Source organism: Pinus tabuliformis, chromosome 2_2 (assembly GCF_031772625.1).
Source record: "Pinus tabuliformis cultivar Carrire ecotype Pingquan chromosome 2_2, CPIR1, whole genome shotgun sequence".
Classification (NCBI taxonomy): domain Eukaryota; kingdom Viridiplantae; phylum Streptophyta; class Pinopsida; order Pinales; family Pinaceae; genus Pinus; species Pinus tabuliformis.
In genome coordinates this window covers 633,391,055-633,402,489 of record NC_142300.1, presented here as the reverse complement: position 1 = coordinate 633,402,489, position 11,435 = coordinate 633,391,055, and positions in this window count along the sequence as shown.

The following is an 11,435-nucleotide window of genomic DNA, read 5'->3' as shown; positions in this document are numbered from 1 at the left end:
CAAAAAAGTATACCATGGTCGAATCCAGTAAACAACAATAGGATGAATGACCAACTATTTATTTAGCTTCAGTCGTTGCTTCTCACAAAAGCAATGATTAGAATATGCAATAGATAGTTCAATGGGCAATCAGAGAACCAATCAACTCAGTAATAGAGTATTGTAGCGTCTTCAGACTTTTCATCACGGATATGTCCATGGATTTGCAGTCCATTATGCAAAATCGCAGCGAGGATTTCACCAGGCTTATGCCTTTACCAAAACTAACCCCCTCTTACATTGGACATAGGACTCCTCAACCCTTGTAAAAAACAACAGATAGTAGAAAATATCATGGGCTCATCTTCAACATATTTAAATCAACTTCACTCTTTAAAACTTCTAGCCATCTTCATCTTGGAAGTCACAACAAATTTCTTTTCATCATAAATCAAAACATGCTTCAATCGGGTTGATCTTGTCCATTCCCTTTGAGTCCAGAGCCCATCTGCTCCCTCTAAGTTCAAAGCCCATCCAATCACGAGTCTTCTTGTCACTTTGTTCTTCCATCAATTACCATAGCCTTGGTAGTGTTCACAATGTCCTTGCAATCCTCACTAGGAGGCCATGGAAGAACAAATACAACCAAACAAGATACACAAGGACAAGAAGAATATCAACAATAGTAATAATTTAAAGAAAGATACAAGATAGTTATCTTTTTAGAACATGTCAGCTCCCTTTTACACTCAGCCTTCAGCCTTCCTGCATCTAACCTGCAAATCAACCTCATCATCAAGATGTCGTTTCTTCCAGGAGCTAGGGTTTCTTCTTTCAAGTGGAAGCAATTAATTCATAAGCCCTGTGATTTCTTTTCCAACCTTTTTTTGTGTAGATAGGGTTAACAATTGTTTAAATATGGTTTTGAATCTAAGCCCTAATAATTATCTAAGTTTAGTCTAGGGTTTACAAACCCACTTACCTTTGTATTCTTTTCCAACTTCATCATTCTTATTATCCATATCAACATTATGAGTGATCAGATCTAGAGCTTTATCCACAATCCCTAGGGATTTCTTTACAAATCCAAAACATTTCAATCTTCCAAACCCTGGATTTTGCAATCTCATCAAATCTCAATTCCTTAGTAATAATCTGATCAGACTTCAAGCTTTGAAGGGGAACTTCGACCTCTTATTATTTCTACCTTGTTTAACAAATGTTGTAACCTTGACATCCTTGAATTTATTTCCAATTTCCAAATCCAATGATATTTAGATAAAGAAACTTTCTTATCATGATAACAACTTCTGATCTTGAAGTAAATTCCGTGATCCAGGTCTAAGGTTTACACTCAAACATTCATGCAAGCTCTTAGTTATTAAGGACTTTATCAAGAGAGGTATAGGCCTTCAAGGCAGGTGACATCCTTAAACTTAACAGACCTTAATTTTTTTTTCCAGCCCTGGTTCAATCACGGGATTCCAAAACAATGTCTTCACACTAATTTCACTTGCAGACTTGCAATGTGATGATATTGAGTCATTCATCACTGTAGAAATTCATATTAGTGTCTTCAAATCTTTCAACAGGTCTTTAGACTAACAATATTGTATAAGACTGATTAAAACCTTCTCTTCTTGACAAAATTTATGACTGAGTTCGATTCATCTTCCTTTAGATTAAGAAGAATTCCATGCCCTTCAGATGACATATAATATCGGACCTGGATTGTCATCATGAAGCCCGGATAGAACTCAGATTCTTTCATTGGTGATCGAACTTCTGGTCAAAGTGATGATACTTCACGAACTTGTTGCTCTTCTCTATACAACACTACTATAACACAATTTGGATCATTACAAAACTTTGGTTGTCTTCTATAGCTCAGATTACCATACAATACATTTGTGACTTGGATGTCTTGCATTTAAAACAGACTTTTCGGTCCTGCGGCGTTGACTACGAGGCACAGTGAAATATTGGGCATCCTCCTCTCTTCCTTTTACAGAACTTTAGTCTCTTCTAGATGATATAATACAATGCTTCCACCTTCGGCGCTCTGGCATCTGCCAACTTTGTTACATTCACAGTCCGAGGAGGAAGCCAATGGCGCATTTTGGATTCTTCTCCTTTCTCAATATGAATTTCTAGAGTCAAGCAAAAATTGGGTATGTTTAATATCTCTCTGTTCTGCCCATAGCAATCGTGATTTTATTTGTATAGTCTTTACTTTTTCTGCCCAATAAAGACACGATTCTCTGTAGTGAATATACAATTATGTGATCCCTTGGGTGTTCTATCTTTCTTGCAACTACTAATCCAAGGCCAAGATTTTAACTGGTTTCTCGCTCACGAGTGGTCATGAACTGGTATTTAAGTCATGCCCAACAGTAAAGCTTTCATTGTTTAACTGCGCCACCAGAATTCGTGTTCCTGCTTAAATAAATTTAAAAAGAAAGAGGACAAAAATCTTGCAGACCTCACGTCATTCCAAAGATAACAATCTACTGAACTTCGTATATATTCAGAGAGACAAGGAGCCATAGATCTTCGCATATTTCAGAGACAACAATCCACAAAACCTCACATATATTCACAAAGACAAGGAGTCGCAAATCTTTGCATATCAGATAGATAGGTCACTGAACTTCGCATAGGAGTCATGGGACAGTGCCTTGAGGAGGATCAAACTACTCTTCAAATCCGTCTCTTATACCATGTTGATTTTTCTAGGGTTCAGGGAAACTAGAAATGATTTTCTTCTAACATATAACTACTTCCAATGATTAGTTAGCGTCAATTACATATATCATTCAATATCACTAGTAGTTTCAACCATTAAACATAAAAGATTAGTAAAAATAACCATGAGACAATGAGACAAGACACACAAAAATTTAGGCCTATGGCCAGGAAAAATCCATAAGGGGAAACCCAAAAAACTTTCTTTATGAGAGAGAGTCAATGTTCATAAATTCATCCAGAAAATAAAACATCAGAATAACATATAACCAATCCATGATCTCCACAAATCATCTTCTCTTTTGCCATTCATACCTCTTCCTCTTCCTTCTATCTTCACTGAATCAGAGATAAACAAGAGATTGTTGATATATCAAATGAGAGGGAGAAATCTCATGCTTATAGTCTTCCAAAGGGGTCAAAAGAGTGCCTCAAAGGGGATAGCCGAATTGGGGCCAACTTGTGCAAATGTGGAGTAATTAATTCAAATTCCAATTTTACTTTTCTTTTCCTGATGAAAATACAGACTATGGCTACCATATTTCCAACACCCCTCACTCACTCTAGTTAGACATTTTAAAGAAATCATGATGTGTCTTCCTTCCCTCCTTATCACTAAATCAGATGACTAAAAAGTAAAGAAGACGCCCTGCAAGATGGCAAAACTAGTTGAGGTGGAAATGGAGGTGAAGCTGAACCACGTGCGAACAATCTCAAAGGTTTTAGGGTAAGCCAAAGACTTAGGGATGAAAAAGGAGAACAAATGGAAACCATGAAGAATTGATTAGTTGGTGTCTTTATAATGTCTATCTCACTCATTCTAGCTAGACATTCTAAAGAAAGCATGGTGTACCTTCCTTCCTATAATTAATAGTAATATTTTCTATTCCCTCTTTTTAATGACGACTATGTTAGTCCCCTTATTTCTTCATAGCCAATCATTAGATTCGAATTGGAAATGGATAAACAAGCTATCATCAAATTGGAAACTTCCAAGTAAGCATATGAGTCAACAATAACGAGATAGAGGTGACGATGAAAACAATGGGGAAGGGAAAAGTAATGCTTGAGGTTGACCCGGTAAATATGACAATTTTCTCCTTTGACCTAGTACCGGTTGAAGAACCAGAAGCATCTTAGTTGTTCCCAAGACCCGACCTTTGTAAGTTAGTTAATTCTATCGATTGGGGCAATAAAGGGGAAGAATGTTTCAACGAAGAATTATTACTTACTACGGTCATTCATAAGAGGAATCTCTTGCTTAATCAAAGAAATGGGAGGCTAGTGAGAAGGACTAAGCTGTAGTGCTTGTGTGTTGGGAAGAGTGGTGTTAGGTTCTTGCAGATCAAAAAATAAATAGCTTGATGGGTCATGAGAGTGATTAATTATTAAGTCAATCCTTGTAGATAAAAATGCTTTTATCGGTATGAGTTCTGTGTTTTCCAGAATGACAAGTGCGTTCTGACTTTGCTGCTATTATTTCTTAGCGAAATTAAATTAATTTTCTTACCTAGCTTCTACCTGCTACTTAAATGGAGACAATTTATACATTGCCTATTGGCCCATACGAGGTGTGCCAAGGTCTGCCGGATTGCAACAACCTTCAATGTCATTGAAAATGCCCCGATTGAGCCAGATAAATAACAATAAAGAGATTGATTTGAGATATAGAGTACGATATCCATGACAAAAGTCAATCACAAAAAAATTCAATCCGAAACACTAAATCAAAGAAAAGTAGCTAAAGAATATGAGAACAATAAATACGAGGTGTGCCAAGGTTTGCCGGATTGCAACAACCTTCAATGTCATTGAAAATGCCCCGATTGAGCCAGATAAATAACAATAAAGAGATTGATTTGAGATATAGAGTACGATATCCATGACAAAAGTCAATCACAAAAAAAATCAATCCGAAACACTAAATCAAAGAAAAGCAGCTAAAGAATATGAGAACAATAAATTAAAGAATATGAGGATAATAATTAATTCAATCAGACAAATATTAATCACCATGACCAGCTCACTGCCTTTTACATCTTGTCTATTAGACAAGAATAAAATAATATTCCATGAACAAGGCAATGAGCCAATCATTAGCTTACTATATGGTGTGGTTAATATTTATGTACATGATTTGAATTTATTATCCATGCCCATTCTAACTGGCGTACATACCAATGAATGATGCTGGCCATATTAGGCTGGCCAAATAAAGCCAGGTAAGGACACACCAAGGCTGAACAAAAAAATCTAGGTGGGATGCAACATGTAGGCAAGTGAAATGGGGTTGACTTTGAGACTTACTTTGAGACATTTGGATAACCACTTGGCTCAAATCACACCGACACTTGTCACACATGGCACTGTCACTTTGCAAACAACACTATGACACTCGGTACACATTTGGAACAACCACATGGCTCACATCATAGTGCCACTTGGAACACAATGACAATGAAACTTGCTCACATATGCGGTGCGGCCCCCCCCGACACACACACACACACAAATATACATACACACACACACACACACACACACACATATATCACACATCTGAAAGCTGGTTTTATCACACATGTTGGCAGTGACACTTGTTTTATGCTGATAGGTAACACTTGGTGGACATGATTTTTTCACTTGGCGCACATAGCAGTGACAAATGGGTCACATCCCAGAGATACTTGACACACACCTGCACTGCCACTTCGAAAAAATTAGGGTTTCCACTTGGTGCAGGTTGGAGATACCACTTGGTGCACAATAACAGTGACACCGATCCAGATTTATGCAGGAATGAAATGAAATACAAATTTAAACAGAAACATAAAGCTATAGTGAAAACTGAACTTCAATTCATTGATAACAAAATACTAAAATTTTTTTACATGCAAAATGGAAATAAACTAGCTTAGGTGATGGTAGCTTATCTCTGAGAAGAGATGTGGTGGCTACATTCCTATGAACTATGTTACAATGAGGCTCACGGGCCTTTTTATTATTGAGAAACAAGGAAAAATCCCAAACATCCAAAAACATAACCCTAGGAGACGAAGCGCCAAAAGTTCGTAGGCCTCGTTGGGGTTAGTTGGTTCATCGTAACTTTGGCATACGATCTCTGTTTGACACATATGATACCCCATTAGAAATATCTATCCGAGGACTACAAATTTCAACTACAAACTTTGTTTTGGCTATGAGTATGACTTTTTTCCAAACAAACATCGTTTAGGGCCTCAAAATGGCTCAAGAAGGTCAGGACCCAAAAAAATATCAAAAATAGTAAATTGTGTTACAGTTAAGGAAACTGAAAGAAATAGTGTTGGGGTCCAAGTGGAATAGCTGGGTGGCCACCGATATCCTCTTGGACAAGAAACTTGGCTCATAGCTTCTTTTCCACTTGGCACACATCGAGCTGCCACTTAATATAAAATCAAACAACCACCTAGTGCACATTGACACATCCACTTGGCACTCTTAGATATTACCACTTAGTGCACATTCAAATTGACACATGGAAAACAACACACTGCCACTTGGTAGAACTTGGTGCTCATTTTCTTTACCACTAAGCACAAATCAATATTGACACCTGGTGCACATCTGCGCTACCATTGGTTCAAATCAACAATGACACTTGGTTCACGTTTTCATTGCCACTTGGCAAATATCAACAATGACACTTCACACACATCTGCACTGCCACTTGCCGCGAATTGACAATGACACTGTTAGAATATCAGAAAGGCAGAAGTTTTTTCTTTACTATGATAATTACGTGTGATTTCTCTTATATTCTTATTAACTTTCTTGTGTTCTTCTTTTATCTTAGTTCATCAAGCAATTACCAAACTATAACATGCAAATCAAAGACACCAGATGTAAGTAGACAACTAGGGAAAAACCCCACTCTAGGGGAAAACCTAGTCAACAACTCTTCCTTCAATAGTTTCACGAGATAATCCAAGACCCCTTGACCTAGACACAAACTTCCTCCAATCACCAAGTCAACCCTTTCCTTCTTCTGCAGATGATAACCTTCCAACACTATCTTTGACCTAGAATAAAAACAACAACAACACTTCGATGCAATAGAAACTTCGATCTAGTAGCAACAAGAACTTCAACCTAGCAACAAATGGCGGGAGAAACTGAACTTCGACCCAGGTGCAACACTTTGAACTTGAAGAAATAATTCAACCTTGAAGCAACACTTTGAACTTGAAGCAACACTTTGATCCTGAAGCAGTATTTTGATCTTGTTGCAGTAGCCCAAAAAATCCACATGTGGGAGAGATAGATGCCCTAGAAACTGCAATCCTACAATTCTCCTTCCTCTACTGCAATTTCATACCCTTCTGCAACTTCTTCTTGGATATCAAAGTTGTGTGTCTTAAATGAATCGAAATAAATTGTATATATACCCTTTTTTGGAGTTCAAATTACCTTCTTGTAGGCTGACTTGAACAGGTAAGGGCCGACTTGGTATGGAGGTGAAAAACTACATATTTGGCTAAAAAATAATTCTTTTTACATGATTCAAAAGCCCAATAAGGGTCTTATTGAATGTACAATGACTCTAATGACTCAATATAAATCCTAGAAGTCCTCAATGGGTACTTTGACCTAAAAACATGATGACTCAAGCATGAAACCCATGCTTTAATAAGTCATAATAATAATAATAGTAAATTTTTCTTTTTCATTCTTTTGATAAATATATTTAATTATGACTCAAATACAATTATTAAGACCGAACCTAGTTAGATTCTTCAACACTCCCTCTTAACTAGGGAGGTATTCATAGTGACACATACATATACAAGTACAAGGAAGATCTCAAAACGCATGAACCATGAAGAGTTTAGGAAATAACTCCATGGACTAGATTCTTGACCAGGGCAATCTATCCAGCTCCTCAAACAGTTTAGGCACTCCCAGTGCCACGGACTAGATTCATGATCAGGGAAATCTACTCGGGTGGGACTAAGATGGACTAAATATTTTAGCCTCTCTAGGTACCACCAGGCTTACTTACTAACCATCAACCTAGGGATCCATGTGCATATACAAGGTCATAGCCAACGCCAAACTCCCTACTTGGGGATCCATACATCAACACATAGTGCTGACCAGATGTTTTCCCAGGAAATGTGTATCACACACAAAGCCTCAACACTCCTGATTATTCAAATCAGTAGAAAATCCTCCCCGACCAAACAGATTGGTAACAAATCTCTCCCAGTCAAACAGATCGATAATCATGCTACCAAATCTCCAATACATTTATTTGTATAAACACAACCCCAATCAATAACAAACTTTCAAATACTCATAAGTAAACACAAACCTTCGGGGTCTTTCATACATCTTGATGTTGCTTCTCACTTTATCACAGTAGGACTTAGATACTTCCAAACGAATCTTGACAAAATATTCCTCAACCATACAACTTCCTTTCTGATCCGGATTTACGCAGGAACGCAATAGATTACAGAGATAACCATAAATACAGAGATGCGATAACCATAAAAACAGAGATGCAACAGAAATAATAATATGCGATAACCATAAAAACGGAGATGCCGCGGAAATAATACTTCATTTCATTAATGGAGAATACTGAAATATGCTTACAAATAGAAATAACCCAGCTAGGGCGATGGTAGCTTATCTCTGAGAAGAGATGTGTCGGCTACATGCCTCTGAACTGTTTTGAACTGTGTTACAATGAGGCTCGAGGGCCTATTTATTGTTGAGAAACAATGGAAAACCCTTCACATTCCAAAACCTAACCCTAGAAGATGAAACGCCAAATTGTGGGCCCCGTTTTTGGGTAAGTTGGTACATCAACTTCCCGGGGTCGCGAATTGGTCATACTATCTCCGTTTGACGTGCATGATAGCCTGTTGGAAAGATCTCTCCGAGGACTACGACGGAAAAGGCGATTTTTATCAGAAAAATCGCTTGGCGGTGGATTTCCCAAAAAACGTCGTTTAGGGCCTCAAAACGGCTCCGGAAGTTTAGGACCCGAAAAGCTGCTAAAAATAGTAAACTGTGCTATAATTAAGGAAACTGATAAAAACTGTAAGAAGCACTAGAGGGGATCCAAGTGGAATTAGCGGGTGGCCACCAATATCCACCTGGATCATTCCTCTCCCCTTAGGAAGCAATGGTCCTGTTGTGCCCTACAACAACCCCCCATTTCATAACATTTTTATCACAAACAATTTACATATGAAATGGGTCCCTTTTAAAAATTTTTAATCGGCATTAATAAACTTGTTCAGATAAGGTATGATAATCAAATGAATTTATGCATAAAACCCTTGTTGAACAAATGATAAGCAATTTTTGGTTAAGTCCAAAAAAGTAATCGCAAGTTCGGTTGCCATCTTGGTTTTTCCCGATGCGATATCGCTATCGGCCATCGGCAATAGCCAATGCACACACAAAAAAGGCACACGCCTTTTCCCCGATGCGACGCGATATCGGCGATCAATTATCGGCGCTATTTCTTGTGAAAAATGTTTTGAAGCTTTTACCCGATGCGATATCGCTATCGGCAGTCGGCACAATCCTACGCATTTTCATAAGACGTTCATATCCTTTCCCCGATGCGATATCGCTATCGGCATTCGCTAAATCAATTGATACACATTCAGGGGTTATGTTCGCGCGCCGAATGCGATATCGCAATCGGCGTTCGCTAAAGAACTTTCCCAAGTGATAACGCCACACACACTTCCGATGCGATGTGATGACGCTTAATGATGACCTCAGTTCCAAAAGGTGATTATTTCAAAGCATTAAAGTTATATTTAAACTCGATTTGACAAAAGCACAGATTTCAAAATGCCGTTAAGTAAAGGGATAAGGTAATGCATGCGTATTTAAAGCTTTGCCCCTTCGAATTAACGAGCAATTACGATTAGACCTTTGAAGAAATCTATTGCACGCTTTAAGGGGTCATTCGGTTTAATAACTTAAGTAATGGTCATTTATGGAGCTGCAGGCTGTAAAATCATCATCATTGCATATACGGTGCCTTCTCAAATCATTAGATCCGCAACCTCTTTTGGAAATAATCTCACCACGCTTCAAATAATATATCTATCCCGTTATGGATTGTCATTGTTATTTCTTTGTTACGATTTCTCTTGCCTTTGTGTAGAATTCAATTGACGAGAGAAGTCTGAACATGATGGGAAAGAAGTTCAAGAAGGTGGCAGGTTCTACTGCAACACCTGTCTCAGGCCAAGCTGCTACAGTTTCGAGGAAAGGCTTGATCTCAGACACTACATGCACTGGTCTTCCTGGTACTACATGGCAAGGGACATACAATTTGCTAGAAGGAGAACAACCAGAGGCGACAGTAACGGAGGCAAGTGTGGATGAACTTAGAAAGTCTGAGGCAACTCTTAAGGATTTGGCTGACTCCTTTCTGCACAGAATAGCAGCCAGAGAACAAGTCTTGCCTTATACTGATGTGGTACGTTGGGCAATTGAAGAGATTACTCTTACTAATAGAACCTTCCATACTAAGGATGGAAGGATTTTCGGTTCTTTCAAGCCTGACGACTTGAGACGGATGTATCATTTGCCCAATCCCGAACAAATGTATAACAGACCCTTTGTGGAGAAATTCGCCAGAGAAAATGAATCACCATCCGAACTTCTCCGAGATTGGAGGCAAAATCCAGCAAAACACAAGCAAGATATGTCGGGTAAGTACTCCAATGCTTCTTTGGCTTCACCTTACTGTTATGCTGGAATTATGATGTGTAGATTGTGGGGATCTCATGATTCTGCAAATATCCATGTTGATATGGTTCCCCTTATGGACGCGGCCGTCAATAGTATAATCATGGATTGGGCCACTATTCTGCCTGATAAGTTGGTCTTAGCTATTCGTGACTTGAGGGCCAAAACCAGAGTCACTGAAAGAAAAATTCCCCCCTTCTATTACTCTGCCTACATTATGGATACCCTTTGTTTTAATTCTGAGTTTCCTGTCCTTGGTTGGAGATGGACAACCCATGACCCAACACCTATTCATTTGTATCATCGCAAATTGTGGAAACCTTCTCACAAAGACCATTTATATCAAATTTGCAATGGTTTTATGGTTCCCGTTCACTATTCTATCTTTGACAGACCTATCCCTAGAATTTCTTATGAAGCCTCTTTTGACCTACCAGCCGTAGCCCATTGGTTCGGCGAAGAATGTTTTTCCTATATCAGAGTTTTTGGAAGCAAGGCTAGGCCACATGTTCTTCCTTTGTACATGCCAGACAAATTGCTAGCCCGAGAAATCTCCTATCAAATCATGTCTGAGGGTGTAACACAAACTCTCAAAGAAGAGAAGAAGAGAGGATGGCCATCTTTTCCCTTAAGAATTGGAGTTTTTACGCTGCTAAATTATAAGCATGCAGAAAAGGAAGCAGCAAAACTCCAAACAGTATCTCTAGCTTCTATTCCAAACAGACTCTATGACCCGAAAAAGACTGCTTTCATTGCCTTAGAACAGGCTAAGCTGACAAAGGTCGTTCATCAAGAAGACCAATTTGACGACCTGTTCATGGGTGCCGATTCAATAAGCCAAGTCAGACAACTTGCTGCAATGAGATATGAAGATGTGGAATTAGCTGAATTTAATAAACTTAGAAAGCAAAGGTTGCAAACTTTGCCTCTAGATTTATTATCCA